This window comes from Crotalus tigris, unplaced genomic scaffold (genome assembly GCF_016545835.1).
Source record: "Crotalus tigris isolate CLP2741 ecotype Arizona unplaced genomic scaffold, ASM1654583v1 scf7180000020588.15403103151:6194809, whole genome shotgun sequence".
NCBI lineage: Eukaryota > Metazoa > Chordata > Lepidosauria > Squamata > Viperidae > Crotalus > Crotalus tigris.
This window is the reverse complement of record NW_024098092.1, coordinates 4,389,244-4,416,231: the sequence shown is the minus strand read 5'-3', so window position 1 is coordinate 4,416,231 and position 26,988 is coordinate 4,389,244. Positions and strand designations below refer to the sequence as shown.

The 26,988-nt window shown below is 46.6% G+C and overlaps 1 protein-coding gene across 7 annotated transcripts in view; it reads right to left on the bottom strand.

Annotated features, from left to right (window-relative positions):
• PRDM16 (PR/SET domain 16) overlaps positions 1-26,988 on the bottom strand; it is a 217,813-nt gene that overhangs the window by 170,934 nt on the left and 19,891 nt on the right. The window contains exon 1 of one of the 7 annotated variants that reach the window (XM_039367815.1): positions 25,493-25,821. The exons of the other annotated variants lie outside the window; for them this stretch is intronic. The gene's annotated coding sequence lies outside the window, so the exon portion shown is untranslated. Of the gene's footprint in view, positions 1-25,492; positions 25,822-26,988 lie in introns of those variants that run through there. 7 annotated transcript variants of the gene reach the window in all.

Below are 26,988 nucleotides of genomic sequence, written 5' to 3'. Positions count from 1 at the left end.
TCAGCCCCCGTGAGGTGCTTGGCTCTGACGACTCATTCTGTCAGAAAAGAAGAACTACTACTTCTGCTCTTCCTTCTCCTCCTCCTCCTCTTTCTTCTCTTCCTTCTCCTCCTTCTCCTTCTTTCTCCTTCCCCTTCTCCTGATCCTTCGCGTCCTCTTCCTCCTCCTTCTTCTCCTCTCTCCTTCTCCTTCCTCTTCCTCCTCCTTCTCCTCATCCTCCTCTTTCTCCTCCTCCTCCTCATCCTCATCCTCCTTCTCTTCTCCTTCTTTTTCCTCTTCCTCTTCCTCTTCCTCCTCTCCTTCTCCTCTCCTTCTCCTCTTCCTCCTTCTCCTCCTTCTCCTTCCATCCCCTTTCTCCTTCTTCTTCTCTTTCTCCTCCTCTTCTTCCTCCTTCTCCTGATCCTCCTCTTTCTCCTCCTCCTCCTTCTCTTCCTCCTTCTCCTTCTCCTTCCTCTTCCTCCTCCTTCTCATCCTCCTCTTTCTCCTCCTCCTCCTCCTCCTTTCCTCTTCCTCTTCCTCCTCCTTCTTCTCCTCCTCTCTCCTTCTCCTTCTCCTCTTCCTCCTTCTCCTTCTCCTTCCATCCCCTTTCTCCTTCTTCTTCTCTTTCTCCTCCTCCTCCTTCTCTTCCTCCTTCTCCTTCTCCTCCTTCTCTTTCTCTTCCTCTTCCTTCTTCTCTTCCTTCATCTCCTCCCCTCCTTCTCCTCTTCCTCCTCCTCCTTCTTTTCTTCCCCCTTCTCCTCCTCCTCTTTCTTCTTCTTTCTCTTCCTCCTCCCCACCATATATAACTTAGGTTACTTCTTTTAATATTAGAGATTGTCTCGCTGTCATAAAAAGGCTAATTTGCTGATTAGTTTTCCACCGTCTCTTATGTGGGTCAAATAACTGCTGCCTATCTCTGGTCTAAGGCTGGGCCCAATATCCAGAGACTCCCTTCCCAGATATATATATATATATATACAGATCCCCAGTCTTCCAAGATTTGCACCTCGTCCCTTCCTTACCCCCCCCCCCGCCCCCCAAGCCTGTCTCCCTTGTTTGTGAAGGTGGCCAGGACAGGAACTCACTTAGGAAAAAAAAATGCGCTCGACGCTTGGTGTCCTAACAGCCCATTCAAGATAGATAAGCCCCTTTAGAAATGAAAGGGAATTTAATTCAGTGTTTGAGTGACAGAAGGAAGATTTATCCGCCGGCCAGACAATACAGCTTTTGCGGCTTTAATCTACGCCAGACAATGGGCCGTTTCTCCGGCCTCATCTTGGGCTTTTCCCACGATGGTCAATGATTAAGCAGGTCCTCCGTTGGCCTGAAGCCACCATCTCCCCTTGAAGAGGGCTCGCGCCCAGAGTCAAGGCTCAAGGATGGGGAGAAGAGAGAAGAGCTAAGATGGATGGCTGTGCAGGAGAGAGGGAGGGAGGGAGAGAGAGAGAAAGAGGAAGGAAGGAAGGAAGGAAGGAAGGAAGGAAGGAAGGAAGGAAGGAAGGAAGGAAGGAAGGAAGGAAGGAAGGAAGGAAGATACAGAGAGAGAGACGGTCCCCAGTCCAAAGGTGAAGCCAACTTGATCTTGAAAAGGAGAGGAAGTGGGGTGGGGAGGGGCAGACCCCCCCCCTGCCCACGTGGTTGGTCCAGGAGCCCCAGAGCTGGGAGAGGCATAGCTAAATCAACTTGACAGTGTATTGGAAAGTGCCCTGGCTTTAAAGAAAAAGTTGCCTTCCCTTTTGATTCCTTTTCCTGGGTGGCTTTGGGAATGTCATTTGGGTAGTATTTTGGGGAGGGGGGCGAGGGACGGGCACCGGTCCGTGGCATGTCAGCAACTGGGCCACCAAAACAAGCAAAGCCCCATCGGTGGGATGCAGGCAGCATGCAAGACTGCAGCCCTTCTGGTCCCTGGTGCCCAAAAGGTTGGGAGCCGCTGCCTTTGAGGGGTTCCCCCCCCTGACCTTTTGGGTACCAGGGATCGGTTTCGTGGAGAGATGTTTTTACCCTGAATGGAGGGGGGCGGTTTTGTGTGCTGCTTGCATCTCACGGATGGGGCTTTGCTTGTTTTCATGGCATGCCATGGACCGGTGCCGGTCCACAGACGAGGGATTGGGCACCCCTGTTCTAGTCTGACCCCTTTGCTCAAGCAGAAGAACCCTCTACCATTTCAGACAAACGGTTGTTCATCTCTTCTTAAAACCTTCCGATGATGGAGCCCCCACCACATCTGGAGCTATGTCGTTCCACGGATTAATTCATTAGGTATTATATAGAATAATAAAGCTGGAAGCGACTTTGGAGGTCTTCTAGTCCAACCGCCTGCTCAAACAGGAGACCCTAGACCATTTCAATCAATCAATCAATCAATGGAAGGCACCTTGGAGGTCATCTAGTCCAACCCCCTGCTCAAGCAGGAGACCCTAGACCATTTCAATCAATCAATCAATGGAAGGGACCTTGGAGGTCATCTAGTCCAACCCCCTGCTCAAGCAGGAATCCCTCTACCATTCCAGACAAATGGTTGTCCAATCTCTTCTTAAAACCTTCCGGTGTTGGAGCATCCACGACTTCTGGAGCCAAGTGGTTCCACCGATCAATCGATGAGGGATTGTAGAATAACAGAGCTGGAAGGGACCTCGGAGATCTTCTAGTCCAACCCGCTGCTTGACCATTTCAGACAAACGCTTGTCCAACCTCTTCTTCAAAACCTCCAGCGATGGAGCCCCCACAACTTCTGGACTGCCAAAGGACATCCGTGTCAACTTCAGGTTTGCAAAGGCCAAACAGAGCTTAAGGGATTTCAGGCTTGTCCATCACCGGGCGTCCACACACCACACCCCAGTAATGGAGAAGAAGGTCCAGGACAAAAGACAGGCCAAGTTTACTGGCGCACCTTTCTCTTTCCAGGGGTATCTTTGTCTTAAGGCTTGAAATGGGATGTTGGGATTAGCGTTTAATGCTAAGCCAGATCATTTTCCTTTTCCTATGCGTGGTGCATAATCCCCCCAGCCAGGGCCAAACAGGTAGAAAGGAGAACATCTCATTGCAATGACATCTCACAGATCCCAACAATGGGATTCTTTTTTCGGTTTGGGGACGTTGGGACATCGAAGCTGCAATATGACCCAAAGGCAGCTGAGAAAAACCCGCAGATTCTGGTCAAAGTGGTCGGGCTTTCTAACTTTGAAATAAAAAAACCCCGCAATTTATATCGCTTTTCAGAATTTTTTTTTCCTTGTTTTGTTCCGGCAGCGTTTTGAGGGATGCAAAGATCTCGGAGAATAAACTCTGCAATCTCCTTGGTGCAAAAAAAAATGGCAGTTAACCAGGAGCTGATTTTCCCCCAAAACACCCTAAACCACGAACAACCCAACCCTGGTTTAATCAAGGGTGGCGTGGATCCAACCCTTTCATCTATTGGCAGACTTAAAAAAAAAAAAGAAGTTATCAAATGCTTACTTGTAGATCTCGTTGAACGAAAAGGTTGACGGGCCACTCAGAGATCATCTACTCTGACCCCTAACCACTGCAGAAATCTACTAATGGTAGTCCTCGACTTACGACGATGGAGCCCCCAAATTTCCGTGGCTTCGTTCAGCGAATTCGGCCCCGTTTTATTGACTTTTTACGACTTGCCTCCAGAAGTTGTGAGGACTTCGACGCTAGAGGGCGTCAAGAAGAGATTGGACAGCCGCTGGTCTGAATTTTGGTGTGGGGTTTCCTGCTGGACCAGGGGGTTGGACTAGAAGACCTCTAAAGTCCCTTCCGACTCCGTTGTTCTGTTCTGTTCTGCTCCAGGGCTTTCCTTTTTCTGCCCTGAGGTTTTTTTTTCAAACCAAGACTGGATAGTCACCTAGGGACGAGGTAGCCATGAACCTTGCACTATGCAGGGGGCTGGACTTGATGATCTCTTAGGTCAATTCCAACTCTGGCGAATAATATCCTTCCTTCTTTTTCCCCTCTCCAGACACACACACACACACACACACACACAATTGCCATCTGGACCACTTCCAGCTCAGGAGGAGAAAAGGTTGAGAATCGGCGCTTACGAGGATCCTTAATTTTACCCTCTAGAATTGGACGCTGACATATTCTTCTCCAGCAGGCTAAATGGCCAGGAAATCAAAACACAGGGAGAAGGTTATAAGCAGCGTCAGGCAGAGAACGACCAAAGCTGGAAAGTGTCTGAGCCGGGCCCATCGGGCGCTCCGAGAGGGATTTTATAGGGTGGAAAACCAGGTGCCATACAATGCAAAATAAACACGGCCTGTTATTTCAGTAAACCTAAGTCAGATGTTCAAACTTGAGAGGGTTTTTCTCTCCCCGCCCATTGCAAGAGGAGAACGACGGCGCTAAATTGAGGAGGCGTCCTGCACCCCATTTATCAATGACACTTGCCTCTCGTGCGGAGAGACCCCAAATCCCAGGGGCTTAACCTTCCATCTTCAGAAGAAAGCAAAAAGGAGGCAAAGCTTTTGGGAAGGATTTTTTTTTGGGAGGGAGACCCGGTGTTTTGCAAGAATGCAATAACTGAGCAGATGCAGCCGGGGAGCCTACAAACAAGAATGGGAAGATGGGGCCTCCGTTTGTCTGAAAGGGTATATAGGGTTTCCTGCCTGAGCAGGGGGCTGGACTAGAAGACCTCCAGGGTCCCCTCCAACTCACTGTATTAACTTGAGTCAGTTCTTCATTTGGAAGGAAGGAAGGAAGGAAAGGAAAATAAAAATGGGAAGGAAGGAAGGAAGGAAAAGGAAGGAAGGAAGGAAGGAAGGAAGGAAGGAAGGAAGGAAGGAAGGAAGGAAGGAAGGAAGGAAGGAAGGAAGGAAGGAAGGGATGGATGAAATGGAAAGGAAAATAAAAATGAATGTGAAGGAAGGAAAAAAGAAAGGAAAATGAAGGAGAGAGAAGGAAGGAAGGAAGGAAGGAAGGAAGGAAGGAAGGAAGGAAGGAAGGAAGGAAGGAAGGAAGGAAGGAAGGAAGGGACGTTGATAAAACTGGGGAAATCTCCTAAGAACATTTAAAACACAGCTCCAAGCATCGTATTTAGCTTTTTTCTTTTCTTTTAAAGAAAGTAGCAAAAGATTCCTGTTTCCTAGCTGCCAACCTGACATCTTGTCTCCATTTCTCAACTTTCCTACTGTGGTGGGAGCGGTAAACGTCAAGCCAAGTTAATATCCCAAGCTGCTTGCGTTTCGACCTGTTCAAAGATCTGTTATGCAGCCCAGGCACCATCGGAGAGCCGATGGCGTTGGGCCCCAGAGAGCCGCCCAAGAAAAAGCAGCGAGGGGTTTGGGCTGACGGCAGGAGATGTTGTAAAAAGGAAGTGTTGCCGGGTCCAGTTCCAGACGCCTCGCGAAGGCCGACTCCCAACTCCACCCAAAGCATCTGTGAATTATGGTGGGGGGGGGGTTAGATGAAGTCACAGCCCTCCGTGCCAGATGTGGTTCTCCTGCATCTTTGGAGATGTGGAAATATTGCGGCATGCTCCTATTTAATGGCTGTATACATACCTTGAAGTTGAAACTCAAATACTTTGGCCACCTAATGAGAAGGAAGGACTCCCTGGAGAAGGGCCTAATGCTGGGAAAGATGGAGGGCAAGAGAAGAAGGGGACGACAGAGAATGAGATGGCTGGATGGAGTCCCTGAAGCAGTAGGTGTGAGCTTCGATGGACTCCAGAAGATGGTAGAGGACAGGAAGACCTGGAGGAACGTTGTCCATGGGGTCGTGATGGGTCGGACACGACTTCACAATTAACAACAACAACATACATACCTACATACCTACACAAACGCACACACACACACACACAGAGAGAGAGAGAGAGAGAGAGAGAGAGAGAGAGAGAGAGAGAGAGAGAGAGAGAGAGATGTATTGCAGCGATTCTCTTAACAATAAGGAAGGTCGTAAGAATAGGGCAAAACCCAGTGAACAACTGTCTCTTGCTTAGCAATGGATATTTGGGGCTCAGTCGTGGCCGTAAGCCGAGGTCTATCTGTACGGAGCTGAGAGTGAGACTAGATGGCCTCGGGGGTCCCTCCTAATCCTAGAATCCCACCCTGGAACTAAGGAAGATGATTTCCGAGCCGCTCCCCACTCCAGAACAAAGAGTTTCTGAGAAGGACTATGCCACTGCTTCCCCCCCCCCCCGAACAGTTCTGCTCGATCAAAATTATATTTATATATCAGGATACCAAAGGACCCAGCTTGGATAATAAACACGAATCCTCTCCAGTATAATCAGGAGCAGAGAGAATCCCAGGATTCAAAAACAAACTCTAGAAACTTGAGCTATCTTCTGGAGCAGATCCAACCCAAATAATGCAGGACAAATTGTTGGTAATTCCCCACCGGTGGGGGGGAAGGAGGGAGGCTATGACTCGGAGAAGAAACGTCTGCGTTGTGCAGAGTAGATCTTAGCTTGCTCTGAGCTGGTTGGTCTTCTCAAAATTAGTCCTACTCAAGCTCTTCTGGAGTGCTTTAAAACTCTTTTTTAAATCATTAGAATCGAGGCGAATAGAATAGAATAGAATAGAATAGAATAGAATAGAATAGAATAGAATAGAATAGAATAGAATAGAATAGAATAGAGCTGGAAGGGACCTTGGAGGTCTTCTAGTCCAGCCCCCTGCTCAGGCAGGAGAACCTATACCATCCCAGAGAAGTGACTGTCTGACTCTTTTGTTGTTATGGGTCTGTCTGCTCTTTTAATTTTAAATTAATGGCGATAAAGCTCAATGTTCTTTATATTGTTGTACCCACCATTATTACATTGCTGTACCCACCCCGAGGCTTATGGCGGGGGGGGGGGCTCCTCTTTTCAATGTACTAAGGCAGGAGTCTTCAACCTTGGCCCTTTGATGACTTGTGGACTACAACTCCCAGAATTCCTCAGCCAGTCCATAAGTCATCAAAGGGCCAAGGTTGAAGACCCCTGCACTAAGGCCTTTGGAAAGGAGATGGCAACTAGTTCCCACCCCCCCCCGCTTTAGCCTGGCCACTTCTGCACATCTTCCTCTGAGTAATTGCTGGGGGGGGGGGGGAAAGGACCAGATGCTCTTAGAAGTGGGACGCAATTCCTATTTTTGTTTTTTTATTTTTGTTTTTTAAAGAAAGCTTTTTAATAAAGTTTTTCATCAGCAGACTCTTGGGGGGGGGTGAGTGGGACGCTTTGAACCACTGCAAAATCCTCATTTTTTTTTTTCCTTTCTTTCACCGAATCGGATGCCCTCATGTTCCAAGCAGACTGGACAGGACTCCCTCCATCATTCCAATTTAAACACAGTTTATCCTAAAAAAAAAAAAAAAAAAAGGAGGGGGGGCCAGCCCTGGAGTGAAACTTGGTGGGGTTTTTATTTTATTTTATTTTTTTCCGTGCAACAGAATACTCTCTCTTCCCTCCCTCCTTCCCGCTGGCCGGGCCATGCATTTTTCTCCAAATCTTGGTGGCTTGCAGTCAACTCATTAGCATTTCTTGATGAGTGAATTATGCTATGTTTACACGCCGAAATTCCATTACTTAATTGTTTCACTACTGAAGATTGGAGGGTTTTCGTGTGTGTGTGTGTGTGTGTGTGTGTGTGTGTGTGTGTGTGTTGGTTCTCTCTCTCTTTCTTTTTTTTTTTTTTTGCTGCATAAATCCCAGGGATAAACCCATTTCCCTTAATTAACCATGTATTTTTTTATGTACAGTTATTTAAAGACAGATGAATGCCCGGGAGAATGCGTTGAGGCCAAGGAGGGGGAAACGGCCGCGGTATTTGATCAGGGAAGGTCTTGGGCCGTCCGTCCACTTGTGGCTGTTCCAAAATGACAACCAGACACAACACACCAAGTCTAGTCTTTGTCCAATGGAAGCGTTTGGCTGCCCTGGGCAAACCACATCTGGGTTCATGCTTCGGGTTTATCAAATGTTCAGTGTTTGGTGCAGAAGCCATGACTTGGGGCGTAGATACGGTGTCCTAAATCAAGGGTGGTTTATTCACATATAAAAGAGGGTGACGGGCAATATTCCTCTGGCAAAGAGGCAACCTTGATGGTAGAACGTGAATTTAAGAGAGGCAGACAGACTACAGCTCCCATTGTCCTGGCAGAAAAGAGAGGTTACCCATCCTCCTTAGATCTAGGAAAGGGAGAGAAGGAAGGAAGGAAAGAAGGAAGGAAGGAAAGAAGGAAGGAAGGAAGTCTCACATAAGCTCCAAAATATCTAGAAAGGCCTACAGGTAGGTAGGTAAGTAGGTAGCTAAATAGGTAGGCAGACGAAAGAAAGAAAGAAAGAAAGAAAGAAAGAAAGAAAGAAAGAAAGAAAGAAAGAAAGAAAGAAAGAAAGAAAGAAAACTTCTTTATGCAATGCAATTCCAGCAAGAAAGGGATGGAGCACTTGTCCAGGGAATGTTCTACTTGAGGCGTGGAGGATTCTCCCTTGCCAAGTGGACAGGGACACCCAGGCGGGAAAACAAACTTGGATTTCATTCTCCTGGCACCCTTTCGCCCCCCCCCCCGCCTTCCTTTCCACCTCTGACAATGTAATACTCTGTTTCACGGGGGGGGGGGAAGGCTAGCCCTTCGGTAATGAATTCCTTAATGCTCTTTCCTGCTTCCCTTTGAACGAGGGTCTCTCGTCTGTCAAGATGGAGAAGGCAAAGGGGAGGAAGGAAATGCAAGACTCCCGATCCTGGGAGGCCTTGCAGTTCAAATAGATAGATATATATCTATAGAAAGAGTGCCAAGCGAAGTGACCGGTCCTTCCAGCCTTGGTTCTGAGTGACTAGCTTGCTGCCATTATTAGAAGATTATATTCTATTTCCCCCCCCCCCCAGGGCTCGGCTGAACTTGGGAAAAAACAGAGGGGAGAGAAGATTAACACCTAAAAGAGGGTGGAGTTCCTCCCTACCTGCATCCATGCCAAGGACCACCTATAAGGTATCTGACTGAATGGACAGATGGACATCACCCCCCACCCCAAGACTCTAGACACACCCACAAACACACACCCCAAACCACATTGGCCAGGTCCGGTCATTGTGTGACATATTGTTTTCAAAACTCTGCTTTGTTGACCGACCCACCAATAGTCGTATATTTGCCCTATTTATACCATAAATTGTCTGGAATAAATAGCTTTTTGCTCCCCACCCCTGTTACAACGCCAGAGCATGGCTTCTCAGCCCACAACAGAGAAGCCACGGGATGAGTTGAGCATGCTTTGAGAAGCTGGTCCACAGACCCAACAAGTACACTGACAAGCAAATTCACACAACCGCATCTGCCCCCCACAGAATGAGCTTGACCAGCTTTGCTTGGGGGTGGGGAAGGAAAGAATGGGGTTTCCTTTCCCCGCCTCCCCCCCCCAGGAAGAGGACCCCTTTTCCAGTAGCAGCAGAAATATTTCCAGCCCCTTCCTCCTGGGAGGAAAGAGGCAAAGTGGGCCCCTCGTAACCACAAAGCAGTTGCTGAGTTAGGGATGAAAGACACAAAACACAGCTGGGCCAACTCAGGAGACCTGGGGCAGGGCAGGCACACACTGATCTCCCATCTCTCCGAGCAGATGTTAGATGATCCTGTAAGCCACCCAGAATCCCCCTGGGTGAGAGAAAATGAGATGCTCAAAATGTTCCTAAGTCAAGATTCGGAGGAGAGGGTTGAGCTGGGTGTCTTTTCTCTGATCAAACGAGAGTAGAGTAGAGTAGAGTAGAGTAGAGTAGAGTAGAGTAGAGTAGAGTAGAGTAGAGTAGAATAGAATAGAATAGAATAGAATAGAATAGAATAGAATAGAATAGAATAGAATAGAATAGAATAGAATAGAATAGAATAGAATAGAATAGAATAGAATAGAATAGAAGCTGGAAGGGACTTTGGAGGTCTTCTAGTCCTGCCCCCTGCTCAAGCAAGAGAAGAAGACAATGAAAAGACATCAAGGATTAGAATTGCATTGAGAGAAGAGGAGAGAAGAGAAGAGAAGAGAAGAGAAGAGAAGAGAAGAGAAGAGAAGAGAAGAGAAGGAGAGTGCAGCTACATTCCTAGAGAGCTCCGCTGTTACAAGGCCTCTCTAGGAATTTGCCTGGCTCTTGGAAGAGAGACTGATGCCTTCCAGTCTATTTTTCCCTCACTGACTTGGCAAAGATTGTTAGTTTAACCTCATATAAATCCAGAGCTCTTCTAGGCTAAAGCTAACACCCCTGGATTAATGATGGGGCACATTAAATAGGCTAAGGTTTCTGCACAACACATTCCTCTTCTCCCCCACTCCCCCCCCCACACACACAACCACCACCACTACTTTACATTCCTTGAAGAGGAAATGCGTGACTCCCTTCAACCTCTGGAAAAAAAGTGGGAAAGGAGAGACAAAGCAGAGGGCAAAACCCGGGAGATCCACAGCCATCGTGCTAACGACACCATTTGTAACCTGTCACTCATTAGAAGGCTGCAAAGCCCGCCCGAGCTGTTAACCGACAGCTCACGTTCACAACCGTCCTCGGCTGGCACCGCTTTGTAATTTAATATTTTCACACGCAGGCACGTCATTATCTGGGAACCCTACACTGCAAAATAGACCATTCTATTGGTTTTGTTGCTGTTTTGCTTTTTCCTGCTACGGGTTTTCTTCCACCACCTCCTAACTGGGATTTGGGCTCTTTTTAATTTTAAAATGAGACTTTTTTCTTAGGACCGTTAGGAGAAAAACAAATCCAGCTTAAAATCTTGTGCTGGGCAGTCAGTCCTTTTTACATGTTAAAGTTCCGTATACAGTCCATTTATACCATAATGCGGGGTTAATTTCCCCCCCACACACACGCACACGCAAACATATTTTGGGGGTACACACATCCCTTGAAGTGAGAATTTATGGAGGTTTAAGAACCCTGGAGAAAAACAGGGTTTCAATTGCAGCCATCCAGACTTTTGGCTTGGCTACCACCAAATGGCCTTGAAATGACACCCCAAAGGGACAGAAATTCTAAAGCTCCCTAAAAATGACGTAACAAGCAAACAACCGACAAAGTGGCATACATTGTGTGTGAGACTGGCCTAAAGAAAAATAAAGCTCTGCCATTTTTTTTTTTCCTTCCAACATCAAATCTTGATCCGAGGACTCTTGGTGAAGGCTCAATTGCCTGAACCTCAAGTTTCCACGCTTCGTTTAGTGACTTTTTCAAAGTTACAACGGCGCTGAAAAAAGTTTCACTTATGTCCGTTTTTTTACACTCACAACTGTTGCGGCACCACCACCACCCCAAGGTCACGTGATGAAAATTCAGACGCTTGGGCAACCGGCTCGTATTTACAACGGGTCACGCCATCCCCTTTTACGATCTTCTGACAAGCAAAATCAATGAGGGAAGCTGGAACCACTGAACAATTGTGTGACTAAGTTAACAAAGGCAATGATTTGCTTAAGAACTGTGGCAAGGAAGGTCGTAAAACGGGGCAAAACTCACGGAACAACTGTCTCGTTCAGCAGCAGAAATAATAATAAAGTTGGAAGGGACCTTGGAGGTCATCTAGTCCAACCTCCCAGCTGAGGCAGGAAACCCTGTACCATTTCAGACAATGGCTGTCCATGGGTGGCCGTATGTTGAGGACTACCTGTGTAGGTCCCGAGCATTTGTCTAACTGTAGAAAAAGCTTTCGAGAATATATACAGTATTTGCGCCGAGATCTAACGAAAAGGACGGTCGCTTTGCCAAAAAAACTCACCAAATCTTAGGAAGGTTAATGGGGACTGTTTATTTATATAAATGCCAGCCTTTTCTACGTGCGGCCTATGCGAGGCGGCCTACAAAAATCGCGCCACATCGACTTCAAAAAATGCAATTTAGGGAAAAAAAACACCACCACCCCCCAAAAAAAATGAGAGCCGCAGTTAAATACCGGCCAAAACATAAAGTCAACTGACTTGTTTATGTATGTAATTTATTGGCTGGCTTTCAACGCTGGCTTTCCGGAGGCTGTGTGCCCGCGGGACCAAATATCCTCAACGCTTTATTAAAAGCCAATGTCTAGAAATATAGCTCAAATGGCAGCGCTAAAAGAGGAGGGTCAAAATGAAAAACGCTTCCACCTCCCCAGAATTCAAAACAACCTGTTTTCAAGGAGGTGAAGAGGCTTGGTAAAAAGTTAAAAAAGGGAAAAAAAAGGCAGAAGGAAACCTGGCAACGGTTTTTAAGAAGAGACTAGACAACCACTTGTCAGAAATGGTCTAAGGTCTCTTGCTTGAGCAGGGGTTGGACTAGAAGACCTCCAAGGTCCCTTCCAACTCTGTTATTCTGTTATTCTACAATCCTGCTCCAGAAGCTGTGAATGCTCCAACACTGGATGTTTTTAAAAAGAGACTGGACAGCCACTTGTCTGAAATGGTAAAAGGTTTCCTGCCTGAGCAGGGGGTTGGACTAGATGACCTCCAAGGTCCCTTCCAACTCTATTATTATTATTATTATTACTATTATTATTATCATCATCATCATCACCACCACCACCACCATTAGGTTATAGAAACACAGCATGTATAAAAAGTATGTAGAATAAATAGAATTAAAACTAAATGACATTCGCCACGTCGACAGCTTCTTCTGATGTAGTGATATTGGGAGAAGAGGAACAAAATGCTGTGGGTCACCCTCACTTTTGTCTTCCAGCATTTATGATGCCAAATGCAAATTATTTTTCGTCTAATAACCCCAGGAAATGCAAATGCTGGAAAGAATTGATAGATAGAAGAAGAAGAAAAATCGAACTTATATCATCGATGCGGGATTGCGATGCTCTCAATTCTTTATTTAGCGTACGTTGAGTCAGTTCTCAACATGGGCAACTTTTAAGAGGGGTGGATGTCAACTCCCAGAATTCCCCAGCCAGGATGGTTGAAATCCACACCTCTTAAAAGTTGCTCTTAAAGTTGTGTGGTGTATCATACATGGATCAGCGTCATACATTGGGTGCTCTCAAATTTGACAGGCAAAGAAAGAAAGAAAGAAAAAATCACGGAGAGTTTTGGACCTTAAACAGCTGCTTTTTTTAAAAATAAAAAAATTTAAAAAGCTTATATTTTATACCAGCTGCCTATAAGCTTCCCAAGACGCTGACAAACGTTATCCGTCGAGGTTGCGAGGGTGGCGGTGGGCTCCTAAGTGCTATTTGCCCCCTCCCATTAATTACGCTTTTCAAGTCAAACAAGGTCTCCTTGCCAGATTTGTTTTGATGGGATCGTGAATGTGTTAATAGCACTCCCCTCCCCAAAAAAAGAATTATAGCAAAGCCCGTGTTTACTTAGTGACATGTTGCAAGAACAGCAAGAACAGCAATTTGGGTGACTCTCTTTCCACGGTAATAGATTCAGAGCGCGGGATGAATTGATTATTTTAATCCGTGGGATAGTTTGGGCCATTTTGATGGAGGACCCCCCTCTCGTTCTTCAATAGGAGCCCCCAAATTCAATGACCTAACAGGAGTAATTGAGTCGTGCCAATTCAGACTCAAACCTCTGCTTCACTGTGGCTATGACAAGAAAAAAAAAAACTGTCTCTTTTTTCTGTTAGTCTTCCTACACTCCTTAAAAATAATCTCTCCGCCGTGTCTTTCAGTGGGTAGGAAATGTGGGGCAGTGAAGGTACACATGCATAAACCACTCCGCTCTAATAATTGTGTTGAATGATGCGTCTTTTCTTGGTTATCACAACTGGCCTTCGTCTTGTCGCTTATATAAAACAGAGAAGAATTACAGGATTGAGGTGGTCAGCGGGAGGAAAGATGAAACGCAGAGGAAGCAACCGTGGTGATTTTTCAAGGTCGTTCAATGCTGGGCTTAAATGACGGAATATGAATAAATGATAGTTATTCATATCATCTGCAAGAATGTCTCACGGGCCCTTTGATGATCTGGGAAAGCTGCACTAGCCAGAATGTAATCAACATCGCTCGAGTTTATCTTTCTTCCAAACCAATATGGTACCCAAATCCACCAATTCTTCAACTGCTGAAGTAGAAACGGAAAGAATTAAGAGTTTGGGGAGGACCAAAAACATGAAATTTCAGCCCTCCTTATTAGCCATTCTGCTATTCTAGTTTTTATCTGCAAGGCTGAACTGGCTCCCATTTACTCGATTGTATTTTTTAAAAAAAATACAAAGCAAAACAAAAGGCAAAGAAACCCTAATTTTGGTTCCCATTCCCACTAGCTGTATAAAAAAAAGCACCTCGGCAAAGTTCATTTTTGCACAGAAGACTTTTCAAAACTGATCACAGAACACACCCGTGGCTCTATAAAAGGAGAATTATTTGTATATCATGCTCAAAAATTTAGAAATGTTTCCATTGGATCAAATTAAAAAAAAAAACGTAGCATGAGGCCCAGCTGGGCCCGATGCACAAGTTTCACTCCAGGCATTTGTGACGGAGTCTAAAATGAAACTGCTTTTCTTCTGAAAAAAAATGGAGGAGGCATTTTGCATGCAACTCAAGGCTGCTAACTCCCAGATCAGCAAGAATAAACAGTCAATTACGATGTATACAGAAGGGGTTGGGAAGGCAGCCCCACCAAGCCAGAGATCAATGCCCAGATGATTCTTGCTGGATTCTTCCGTATTATCTAAACCAGTGGTTTCCCCAAACTCAGCGATTTTAAGATTTGTGGACTTCAATGCCCAGAATTCCCCAGCCAGGTATCCCATCACAAAGTTGCGGAGGTTGGGAAACTGCTGGTCATAGCCGATTCCCATTCCTTTTATTTGTGGATTTATTTTAAATACAATTACTTGCATGTTGCGTCAGGAGGAGGAGGAGGAAGAGGAGGAGGAGAAGGAGGAGAAGAAAAAGGAGGAGGAAGAGGAGGAGGAGGAGGAGGAGGAGGAGGAGGAGAAGAAGAAGAAGAAGAAGAAGAAGAAGAAGAAGAAGAAGAAGAAGAAGAAGAAGAAGAAGAAGAAGAAGAAGAAGAAGAAGAAGGGAAGGAGGAGGAGGGTGAAGAAGGAGGAAGGTGGAGAAGGAGAAGAAGAAGAAGAAGAAGAAGAAGAAGAAGAAGAAGAAGAAGAAGAAGAAGAAGAAGAAGAAGAAGAAGTAGTAATAGTCATGTTTTTCAGTCCACAGTGAGATCATCAGTCTGATTCAGACTATTGGAATTAAAACAGTTTAAATAGAGGTTTATTTGCACACGCAATTTAAATCAATCTCAATTGTAACGTAGGCAATTCTGTTCAGACATGTCCTAAGTTAATTGTATTCAAGGGAACCAGAGGTTTTTTAACAGTCCAAAGTTTATTTAACATTTTCATCTCAAACTGGTTAACAGCCACTTCATCTCTCCTGGGGACTGCTGGGAAATGTTTTCCAACACAGGACCAGGGAATTATTTCATAATTCGGCAAATCCGACAATCTTCGGGAGGACTGGCTTAATTTGGCAGCAAGAACCATTAGCTCAGCCCACGTTTTTCGCAGCTTGGCAAAGAGCTTCAGGCATCTTAGCCAACAAAACAAGAGCTTGGGATTTCAGTGGCAAGATTCAAAAACAACCATTCCACTAGACCTCATGATCTATGGAGGGAAACAGGGCCCTGTCTCAACGCTTGGACTAAATGCAGAAAATCAGAAAGATCAAATAATGTCACCCCACTACCCAATCCACCTCCACTATGGCCAACAGTTGACTTAAAAATAGGAAATATTTATGATTTCTGAAGCTGCGGAAAACATATTTGAATGTGGGGATTTGTCTCAAGATCTTTTCAGTTAATCACCGGGATATGTTTTAGTGTTCGGAGATTAACGCTAAGATTTAATGTTCACTGTTAAATAGCCTCTGGTCGTAGGCTAAGTCCATTTTCAACAAACTAAATAACAAAAGGAGACAGAAGCATAAGATTCAGAGAGGGGGGGAGAAAAATATCAGACACGGTGTTTGCTTGGCTGCCAATAATCTATGCTGCCAATGGAAGGATAAACGGGAAACTCGAAAGAAAATCCACTGTAAATCGGTTCATAAAACACGCCTGTGAAAACAAATAGCTTTTCTTCCAGGGGTGATAAAACACTCTTAACTGGGAAAGCAACAAGCCCAGATTTTTTTTTAAAAAAAAAAAAAGAAAGAAAATAAAAATAAAAGTAAGAATAGCCAGCCCTAACGCATGATTACAAATTATCTTAACAGCACATTTGCACAAGGTTATAAAAATAGCAAAGTAATATGCCATGGATTCCGGAGTTAGTGGTGCGACAGCTAATGCAATAATGAATTGTTTCAAAGTCGGTGTTTAAGCCACAGAAAGCCGACTTGATCCAATTCTTTTTCCAGTAGGCCACACTGTCGTTAATGAAATTAAACATACCAATCGCCTCAGTTCCCAACCCACCCCCCCTGGGACTCAGGAACCGAAAGCGCTGGCGGTTCGCTTTTTTTTTATTATTAAAATAAATTGCAGGTCGCGAGATGGACTAATTGCAGGCAAAATTAAAAAAAGAAACATTCCGCTGATATAATTAAGCCAATTTGCTGGGCCAGAATGAGGTAGGCTTTTGATATGACAGAGAGAGCGCCCGGCACCGAAAAGCAGACAGTTAAGTATTAGGCAAATATTGTGTCACCCCCCAGCCTCCTGTCTTTTATCGAACCATGATGGCTAAATTTCCTCTGAACCGTGTTGTCAGGATGGCGTGTTCCTGTGACAGGGAAAGAAAAGAAAATAAAGCTGGGGGTGGAATGGCTGTGAAATTAAAAGAAATAGAGAGAGAGGGAAAAAAACTTTAGCTTGGATTCCTGCACACTGCTAAAACCGAGCCCACTAATCATGGTTTGCTGAATAAGCCACAAGTGGGTTTGTTAAGCCACAAAATGTGGCTTGTCGAGTACAATGGCCAGGTTCTTGCAAGCAAATGGAATTTACTGCAGCTGCCAAAAAGGCCAACGCAGTCCCAGGCTGCATGAACAGAGGGATAGAATCGAGATTACGTGAAGTGTTAATATCACTTTACAAGGCCTTGTAAGGTCACACTTGGAATATGGCATCCAGTTTTGGTCACCATGATGTAAAAAAGAGGTTGAGACTCTGGAAAGAGTGCAGAGAAGAGCAGCAAAGATGATCAGGGGACTGGAGGCTAAAATATATAAGGAATGGTTGCTGGAATTGGGCATGTCTAGTTTAAGGAAGAGAAGGACCAGGGGGAACATAGTAGCAGTCTTCCAGTATCTCAGGGGCTGCCCCGAAGAAGAGGGAGTCAAGCTATTCTCCAAAGCCCCTGAAGGCAGGACAAGAAGCAACGGATGGAAAGGAGAGAAGCAACCTGGAATTAAAGACCAATTTCCTGACAGTTAGAACAATTAGCCAGTAGAACAACCTGCCTCCAGAAGCAGTAAATGCTCCAACACTGGAAGTTTTTAAGAAGAGACTGGACAGCCATTTGTCTGAAATGTACAGGGTTTCCTGCCTGAGCAGGGGGTTGGACTAGATGACCTCCAAGGTCCCTTCCAACTTTATTATTATCATCCAGCTTTAGAAAAGACAAAATAAGCATCATCGCAATAGTAATAGCACTTAGACTTATATAACGCTTCATAGCGCTTTTATAGCCCTCTCTAAGCAGTTTAAAGAATCAGCATATTTGCCCCCAACAACCTGGGTCCTCATTTTACCGACCTCGGAAGGACGGAAGGCTGAGTCAGCCTGGAGCCGGTCATAAGGCGGCTTGGGCTTCTTTCCATTTTGAAAACGGGGGGAGTGACATTTGTGAGTTGACAAACGGATTTATCTGCCGGAGTCTCCTGAGAAAGTAACGGTGGGGATGGGATCTTCAAGATCATCTAGTCCAGCCCCCTGTCCAATGCGCACATTGGTTCCAACATTACTTTGGAGAATTATGGGAGCCAAAGTCCACATATCTCACAGTTGATTAAGGTTGAGAAACCTTGCTTTGCACAAGCAGAAGCACCACAATTAACAACCAATGCAGTGGCTGCTTTTCCAGGGATAAAGCATGCCTAGCTTCAACAGAGACACACAAACACACAAACACACCTTCCCAGCTAGAGCTCAAGCCAACTAACCCATCCAGGCTTCACATCTTTTAAAGCGTTCCTTTCTTTGGGAAGAAAATTCTTGGTCCCTGCTGCCTTAATTTTCATCAACACACACACACACACACACACACACACAAACACACACTTGCTTCTCCTCTCTTGGGGTCACCTGAGCGATTGCATCTGAAAGTTATTCTGCATGGGGGACTGCACAGGGAAATGTAGAATAGAGAAGGAGTTCATTTGAAAATGAGATATTTTTTTTTCCCCTCCCTTAAAAATAATCCTAGATAATTTGGATTTAGGCTGTAATTACACATCACTTCAATTACCAGATTAGCTCCCTCCCCCTTCCCCATTTCTAATTGCCTGGCTGAATCACATGGTGGGGAGGGGGGGGAATAAAAGAACCGTGAGGAGCAGCGAGGTTGGCCTTTGAAGACTTGATGGCAAAGAAAAATCAGAGGAAGCGGTGGGTGGGTGTCTTTCACTGGGAAAGAAAGGCAAACTAAATTGGGGAAAAGGTGGAGAGAAATAGTGAGGCCAGGTGGAAGGGGAAGGGGAAGGGGAGGAAGGAAGGAGGGAGGAAAGGAGGGAAGGAGGTAAAGGAAAGGAAGGAAGGAAGGAAGGAAGGAAGGAAGGAAGGAGGTAAAGGGAAGGAAGGAAGGAAGGAAGGAAGGAAGGAAGGAAGGAGGGAGGGAGGGAGGGAGGGAGGGAGGGAGGGAGGGAAGGAAGGAAGGAAGGAAGGAAGGAAGGAAGGACTGTCTCTGTGGAATGAAATGCAAGATACAACAGGTGGATATTTATCTAGCTAGAGCCATGCCCCATTTTTACCCTAGTCTTAGTAAATAAGACGTAACGGGTATGTTCTCAGGAGGCTGGGATGTCCAAACCAACAAACAAGCAACTTTCTGGCCAATTCTGATTTTATGCTTCAGACATGCTGGAAACAAAAGCTGGCTTCTCCTGGCCTCCAGAACCACCCCCAAAGCCAACTCTAGTTTAGCTTGGCTACCCAAATCCGTCCGTGTCAGCTTCCTCTGAAGCAGGCTAGAAACGGTTTCCCAAAGAATCCGCGAACTGCACAGGGAGAGAAAGCTGACGGGCACCTTTCACACAATGTTCCCGGTTCCAGGAGACCGTCTCTCCCACTGGGCAGCAGTGGGAGCAGAGAGAGACCTGATGGGAAAGGAGAAGACCTCGTCCAGCGAGCTCCTCCAGAAAGCTGATAGGACAGCGGTTCTCAACCTATGGGTCGTGACCCCATTTGGGGTCGATCGACCATTTTATGGGGGTCGCCAAAGAAGGCGATCGGCCATTTTCCCCTCCCTGGGGGCGGCGCCGCGCATGCGCGGCACGTTTGTGTGACGGGGGTCGCCGTCACACAAACGTTGAGAACCACTGTGATAGGAGAAGTTCTGGGGTCAGACCCTGCATTTCTCTCGGGAGTGACTGAGGCCCACAGAGAGAGCTGTGTGCTGTCTCGAGAATGCGACGGTGGCCTTGAGCTGAAGACTTTGTGTTGTGTTGTTGAGAACTCCCTCATGACTGACATCCCTCGGAGGCACGGGCAAAGAGCTCCATCCAGGAGGCCAAGAGCAATGCTCTGGTTACCCAGGAGCACGCCATTGTCTGAAGCTCAGGTTCTAGAGCAAGGGGTCTTCAGACTTGGCCCTTGGATGACTTGTGGACTTCAACTCCCAGAATTCCTCAGCCAGCTTGCCTGGCTGAGGAGACTGACATTTTCTCCCGGGTTTCAAAGCCTGGCGAGCAGTAAATGCAGGAGCCTGGGTAAACTCCTGCCTAAAAAGCCAGAAAAGCTGGAACGTCAAAGACGCTCCCAAATCAACCTCCGTCCTCTCAAAAAAGCAGGTTAGGACCAACTGCAATAAAAGAAGCAAAGCGCCCATCCGCCCAAGTCAGTCCATGTTGGGAATGGTGTCCTTACCTTGTGCTTCTGGACTACGTCTCCCAGCATCCCTTGGGCCCTGCTGGCTGGAGGTCCTGGGTTCAGAGGGGAGGGTCACTGCTCGCCTGGAGGCTGTGCACCCCCCCCCCTTCTCTCCAATATTCCCTGGGCGTAAAATTAAATGGCTGCCTGTTGCACCTTGAATTAGGGAAAGGTTTTTTGGGGGGGGGAACCAGGACTTCCAGTCTTTTGTTGGGGGTCATGTCAATCAAGGTTGGAGGTTTTTAAGAAAAGACTGGACAGCTGCTTGTCTGACATGGTATCAGGTCTCTCGGGCAAGGGGTTGGGCTGGATGACCTCCAAGGTGCCTTCTATTCCAGGTAACAAAAAGCCCAGCTACATAGGCACGGTCCCTGCATTCTTAGATCTGCCCTGAGCAACTGCAATAACATTTCCCCACTGAGGACTTTCTGCACATGCCTAGAAGCTCTCTTGGCTTCCCACAGCGCACACATGCCAGAACTAATTGTGCCTCAGTGTAACAGAGAAGAAAACATCTTTATTATTATTATTATTTAAAAAAAAATTCCCCTTCTGGCTGCCCATTGCTGATCAAGCTGCCAAAATCTAGGCAACCGATCAGCAGGAGACAGACGATTTCGGGGTGTTCCTCACCCAAGGAGAAAAAGAGATTTTCTGAGGCCTCCTTCTATATAGAGAGAAAGGCCTGGAAAAAAAGAGAGAGAGAGAGAGGGAGAGAGAGAAAGGAAGAGAAAAGAGAGATGAGGAACGCTGAAGCCCATGGGGACAAAGGGTTCTTTATGCCTTAAGTAAGGTGACCTCATTGGCATTTTCAGAAAAAGGAAAGAGGAGGGGGGAGAAAAAAAAAACCTTTGGAAATCCATGCCCCAAAGACTTTATAACCTGGGGAACAATTCAAATCCTGCCCTTTGGCTTCCTCTGAGCAGAGCCTGGGGCCGTTGGCTGGACTCTCATCGGAACGCTTCATACAGAGCAATTATGATTTCATAATTCAAAGCATTTCAGACTTCTGCCCCCCCCCTCACACACACACCATTGTTTGCCCCTCTGCCACCATTCACCAGCTCGTGGATTTCACAGGACAGTAATGTAGACAACTCTTCGCTCGTTGGAGTTTGCGGTCAAAAAAAAAAAGACACCACGCAGAAGGAAAGAGGCATGAGGAGGGCAAAGGATAGCATTGTTCAGTACAGTCAGGTGTTCTCTCCACCCCTCGCTATCCTTCCACCCACCTCCCAGTGATTACTAAAAGAACGTGGTAAACTAAAAGATCTTTTGAAAGGAAAATAAGGGAAGAGTCCATATATATATATGGACACACAGGAAACTTAGAAACAATTGAATGACTTAGCCTAAACCAGGCTCTCAACCTGTGGGTCGGGACCCCATTTGGGGTCGAACGACCATTTCACGGGGGTCACCAAACAAGGCTGTCCACCATTTTTTCCCCTTTTCTTTGGCCACGCCCCTGGCACGCGGTGATGTATAAGTGGTTGGGGGTCACCACAACATGGGGAACTGTATTATGGGGTCACGGCATTAGAAAGGTTGAGAACCACTGGCCTAAACGGTCTGGATCCTCGGGCAGAAACCAAGTGTCTATTACACCGATATTTCCCGGTTATAAATATTATTTCTAGGGATCCACATCAGGAATTGGTCCTGGTCCCTTGCAAGCTGAAAGCTAGCCACTCAGGAAGTCCAAGGGATAAATAATATCCAAGCCATTTCCTTAATAGGCCAGCAAACCCCTGAAGACCACTAGACAGACAGTAGGATCTCAAGGAGACATCTTTTTAAGAAAGCGAAAAAGGGGGGAAAAAATATGGGAAGAAATATAAGGAAATAGCCAGGAAAGGTGCAAAATAACAGACGCACGCATCGCAGCACATAGAAATGACGGTGTCAGGCAATAAAATAATATCTGCCTTTTAGAATCGACTATCGACAGGAAAAGAATCGGCACTTCAGAAATACACCCTTAGTAGAGATATATCTGGGATACCTCTACGGCTACAAAAAAAAAAAAAAAAAACAGACTCAATGCAAGCCGCGGTTGTCCCGGTGACAACCCTGTGAAGGTGGAAGTTGTGTTCTCAAGGAAAAAGAGTGTGGACACTTTTGAGCTGGCGTGTTGAAGAAGACTCTTGAGAATTGCCTTGGAGAGCCAAGAAAAAAAAAAAGTAGATTATACAATAATCCATTTTGGGTTTTTTTACAACTGTTGCAGGCTCCCCCTGCCCACGGTCACGTGATCAAAATTCAGACGCTCGGCAACTGGCGTGTATTTATGATGGTTTTGCAGCAGTGGGTCACGTGATTTTCCCTCTTTTGCGACTTTCCCGCCAGCAAAGTCAAGGGGTCAAGCCTGACTCGTTATTTAGCCGTGTGACTAAATAACTGCAGTGATTCTGAAAAGAAAGGTCCGCCCAAACGGGGCAAAAATCAATAACTATCTTGCTTGGCAATGGACATTTTGGAGCTCAGTCGCGGTTGTAAGTCAAGGACTGTCTGTGTGCCCTATTATTGTACACACACTAACCAAGGAGAGAAGCAACCTAGAACTAAGGAGAAATTTTCTGACAGCGGGAATAATTACTCAGTGGAACGGCTGGCCACCAGAGGCTGTGGATGCTCCAACACTGGAGGTTTTTAAGAAGAGACTGGACAGCCATTTGTCTGAAATGGGATAGGGTTTCCTGCCTGAGCAGGGGGTTGGACTGGATGACCTCCAAGGTCCCTTCCATCATCATCATCATTATTATTATTATTCTTCAAGCCAAACAGTCTGCTGTTTTGACCCATTTTTAGGCCTGCTCTGGAACCGAACGCCAGGCCACAGACCAGCTCTGTCCACCCGCCAGATGCATCCAGGCTATTCAGAAACCTACATTCCCCTGACAAGCAAAGCTGGACTTTTAAGGGTAAACTTTGCTTGGTCTGTGGCTTGCTATACTGGGGGAAGCCATTCCTAATGTCAGGCTCGTGTTTGGGGGTGTCTCCAAAAGGCAGTAGCCCTGGAGGAAATCTTTAAATCCAGCTCTTTAAAAAGGCTCCTTGGTGTCTTTAAAGGTGGCCTGTCTCAGAAATAAGAGGCTGGGGGGGAATCTGGCCTCCGTGGGTCTTCGGAGGGGAGGGGGCAACCTGTTGACGCAGGCAGCTCTTCAACTCACTCAGAAAAGCCCCCTCTTTCTATCCTTGTCCCCTCAAGACCGGGTGGGACAAACTAAGCCATGGCTACTTTAGTTTCAGAAAACTGCCTCCCTCTGCTCAGGTTGAGTCAACATCCTCAATGAGGACTGGAGACTTGAACTGGCCAAGTGGGGGGCAGAACAGCTCATGCCTCCTAGTACCGGTAGCAGAGAAAACAGGCTCCCCCCCTGGACACACACACACACACACAAAGCTAGCTAAAAACTAGGGACGGGGGAAGGAAGATCCAGCATGTCACAAGGAGGCTCAGGTGCCCCCTTCCCACGTGCCGGCGGGAAACACCTCCCCACCGAGCGCCCAACCAGGCGTGAGAATTCTCCTTCCCGCCTCCCTTTCTGGGGGGGGGGGTGCACGGACCCATCCCCGCCCCCCCCTCCGGCGCAGAAGTGGTGTCTTCCTTCTCTCTTTTCCCAGACCAGGTCGCCCTGGGGCTTACGTAAGAGCCGGCGCTGGCATGGTTGGGAGATAGACGGGAGACCACTGGGAGATCCGTACCCGTTCACGGCGTCCATTGGAGCCGAGCTCACGCAGAGCGGGGCGGGGGGAGGGCTTGTCAAAAGCAGAACGAGGTCGATTCAGAACTACGGTGGAAAGAACGAGCGCCCTCTCTGCACACTGGATCTAGGCAGACCCAGAGCGGGTCTCTCTCTCTCTCTCTCTCTCTCTCTCTCTCTCTCTCTCTCTCTCTCTCTCTCTCTCTCTCTCTCTCTCTCTCTCTCTTTTTCTCTCTCCCTCCCTCCCTCCCTCCCTCTCTCTCTCTCTCTCTCTCTCTCTCTCTCTCGCTATATGTCTCTGCAACTCTTAAGTCAAGTATCCAGAAAATGTGTATAAAGTCCACGCCCGCGCACACTTTTCTTCTTTATTCTTTCTTTTCCAGCTGGCCAGCTGGAGGGAGGGACGGAAGGAAGGAAGGAAGGAAGGAAGGAAGGAAGGAAGGAAGGAAGGGAAAAGGGAAGGAAGGAAGGAAGGAGGGAGGGAGGAAGGAAAGTTTAGGGAAGAGAGAAGGAAGGGAAGGAAGAATGGGTTAGGGAAGGAAGGAAGGAAGGAAGGAAGGAAGGAAGGAAGGAAGGAAGGAAGGAAGGAGGAAGGTTTAGGGAAGAGAGAAGGGAGGGAAGGAAGGAAGAATGGGTTAGGGAAGGAAGGAAGGAAGGAAGGAAGGAAGGAAGGAAGGAAGGAAGGAAGGAAGGAAGGAAGGAAGGAAGGGAGCCCGGTAGGCACACTCATAAAGTCAGCGTAAAGGTCACCAAATCAGTCGCAACTTTGGGGGAGTCTCCCCAAAACCTTTCAGCGGAGGAAAGTGAAAATAAATTACACAGCATTGCTACGACCACCTTCGTAGTTCAGGAATTAACAGGAGGAGGAGAGAAAAACGCGGCGGTTGCGCTCAGATTAGATCTTGGGCACTCCAAATTTCCTCAAAAAAAAACAAAAACCCACACTTATTTTTCTCCAGGTCGGGGGGGGGGGTCAACGCCAAACGGCCGCCCTGGAGGAAAAGGCCAGACGCTCCGACCAGGAAAGCGGTCCCGCTTAAACCACCTTCACCTCCGCGGCTGTTGCCTTGCCAAGCGGCCGGCTCTTTTCTCTCCACTCGAGAAGTCCCGTCCTTCCCTCTCTCTCTCTTTATTCTCTTTTTTTTTCTTTTCTTTTTTCTTTTGTAATTAGAGGAAGAAAGCCTCTCTTAAGTGGATTGGGGGGGGGGTCGCGAACTGCTTTAAAAAAAGAAAAACACGCCACTTTGAAATGGCGTTTGGAACCGGCCTTCCCTCTTTCCCGGGGAGGCAAGATGACCCAGGAAGGTGTTAATAATATTAATAAAACCGTCGTATCTGCATCCAGCAAGGGGCGGGGGGAGGGGATCTAAACTGTGCCCCCTTCCGCTTTACCCCGTTTTTAAATTTCGAAAATATAAGGCCGCTTTGCTCCGCTGCTAAGTAGGTAAGACCCCCCCGTGTAAAAATATAATAATAATAATAATTAATAATAATAATAATTAATAATAATAACAATAATAATAATAGAAATAGAAATGGAATTACAAGCCAGTACGGACGAGCCAAGGTGCGTTTGTGTTTTTTTTTTAAATTTAAATATATATATATATATATGGTCAAACCAAATTTGGGGATCCCTCTGGCCTGGGGAGGGAATCCGAAACTAGACACCCACACCAGGCATTTAAGGACACCCGAGCGAAGGCGAGCTACTTTGGGCCCAGTTTTGGGAGTCCACCTTAGCCGCCGATTCGCCCACCGGAGGGTCCATTCCTCCGTTTCTCCCTTCTTCCTCACCCCCCACCCTTCCCCCGCGTGGAGGAGGTCCTTGGGATCCGGAAACCTGGACTACCGTGTTGTTGTTGTTTTGTTTTTAATCCTTCAAAGGATTGTCGGCTTCAAAAGACCTCTTTCCATCTCGGCAGCGCCCCTGCTCGCTGGGTTTTCCTTCCTTCCTTTCTTTTTTTATTGTTTCCAGGCCTTCTGAAAGATTGAGTCTGGGGTCCCTATCAAACCCAAGACGCTTCCAGGTTGAATCAAGCGGGGAAACGGCGAGGGGGGAGGGAGAGAGAAAGAGCCCGCGGCCCCCTCCCATCTGACTTCCAGACCTTTACTCTCCTACTACCCTTTTAAGAAAAAAAAAAAAAGTTGTGTGTTACATGTTAGACACACACGCACACAATATATGTAACAAACAGGGTTTGTTTCCCCCCCCCCCCCCAATAGGCCTCTAAAATTGGGGAATGAGAAGGAAGGAAAGCAAAGATGCCACGCTTGTAAACGCCCGCCTGATTTGGGGCTAATTTCACTACAGATTTCCCCCCCCCCTCTGAAATTGACAAATTCTAACCAGGCGCCATTAGATGCAACACGTTTTCTTTTTCTGCCCGGGCAAATCGCTGCTAGAGGAAAGGTGTTAAGGTGATGGGGCACCTGCCTAAAAACCCTTAATAAACCACTATTTTCAGAACGAGAGAAGTTTTGTGCTGGTGTTTAAATGCCTCCCCGGAAGAAAGATTCGGGGCAAGCCATGGCTGAAAAACAGATGGAACAGCAAGGTCGCCAGAGCCGCTGTCGTGAAAATAGTTATTATTCGAGAGGTTATTTATCTCAGCCTTGTACAAGCCACGCGCCGTGGGGTCAGAGAGACCTTTTCTCCTTGGAGTGCCCAGCAGTGGCAGCTGGAGAGGAAGAGGCCAAAACGGTGAGCTTTTTTTTTTTCTTTGCCTGTGGAAACTGCCGGGGACAAGGAAGGAAGGAAAGAAGGAAAGGGAAGAAACGGAGAGAAGGAGAGAGAAAGAGGAGAACGAGAAGGAAGGAAAAAAGGGAGAGAAAGAGGAGAAAGGGAGAAAGAGAACAGAGAAGGAAGGAAGGGAGGAAAAAAGAAAAAGGAAAGAAAGAGAGAGAAAGAGGAGAAAGGGAGAAAGAACGAGAAGGAAGGAAGGAAAAGAAAGGGAGAGAAAGAGAAAGGGAGAAAGAGAACGGAGAAGGAAGGAAGGAAAAAAGAAAAAGGAAAGAAAGGGAGAGAAAGAGGAGAAAGGGAGAAAAAACGAGAAGGAAGGAAGGAAGGAAAAAAGGGAGAGGAAGAGGAGAAAGGGAGAAAGAGAACGGAGAAGGAAGGAAGGAAAAAAGAAAAAGGAAAGAAAGAAAGAAAGAAAGGGAGAGAAAGAGGAGAAAGGGAGAAAGAACGAGAAGGAAGGAAGGAAGGAAAAGAAAGGGAGAGAAAGAGGAGAAAGGGAGAAAGAGTACGAGAAGGAAGGAAGGAAGGAAAAAAGGGAGAAAGAGAAAGGGAGAAAGAACAAGAAGGAAGGAAGGAAGGAAGGATAAAAGAAAAAAGAGAAGGGGAGA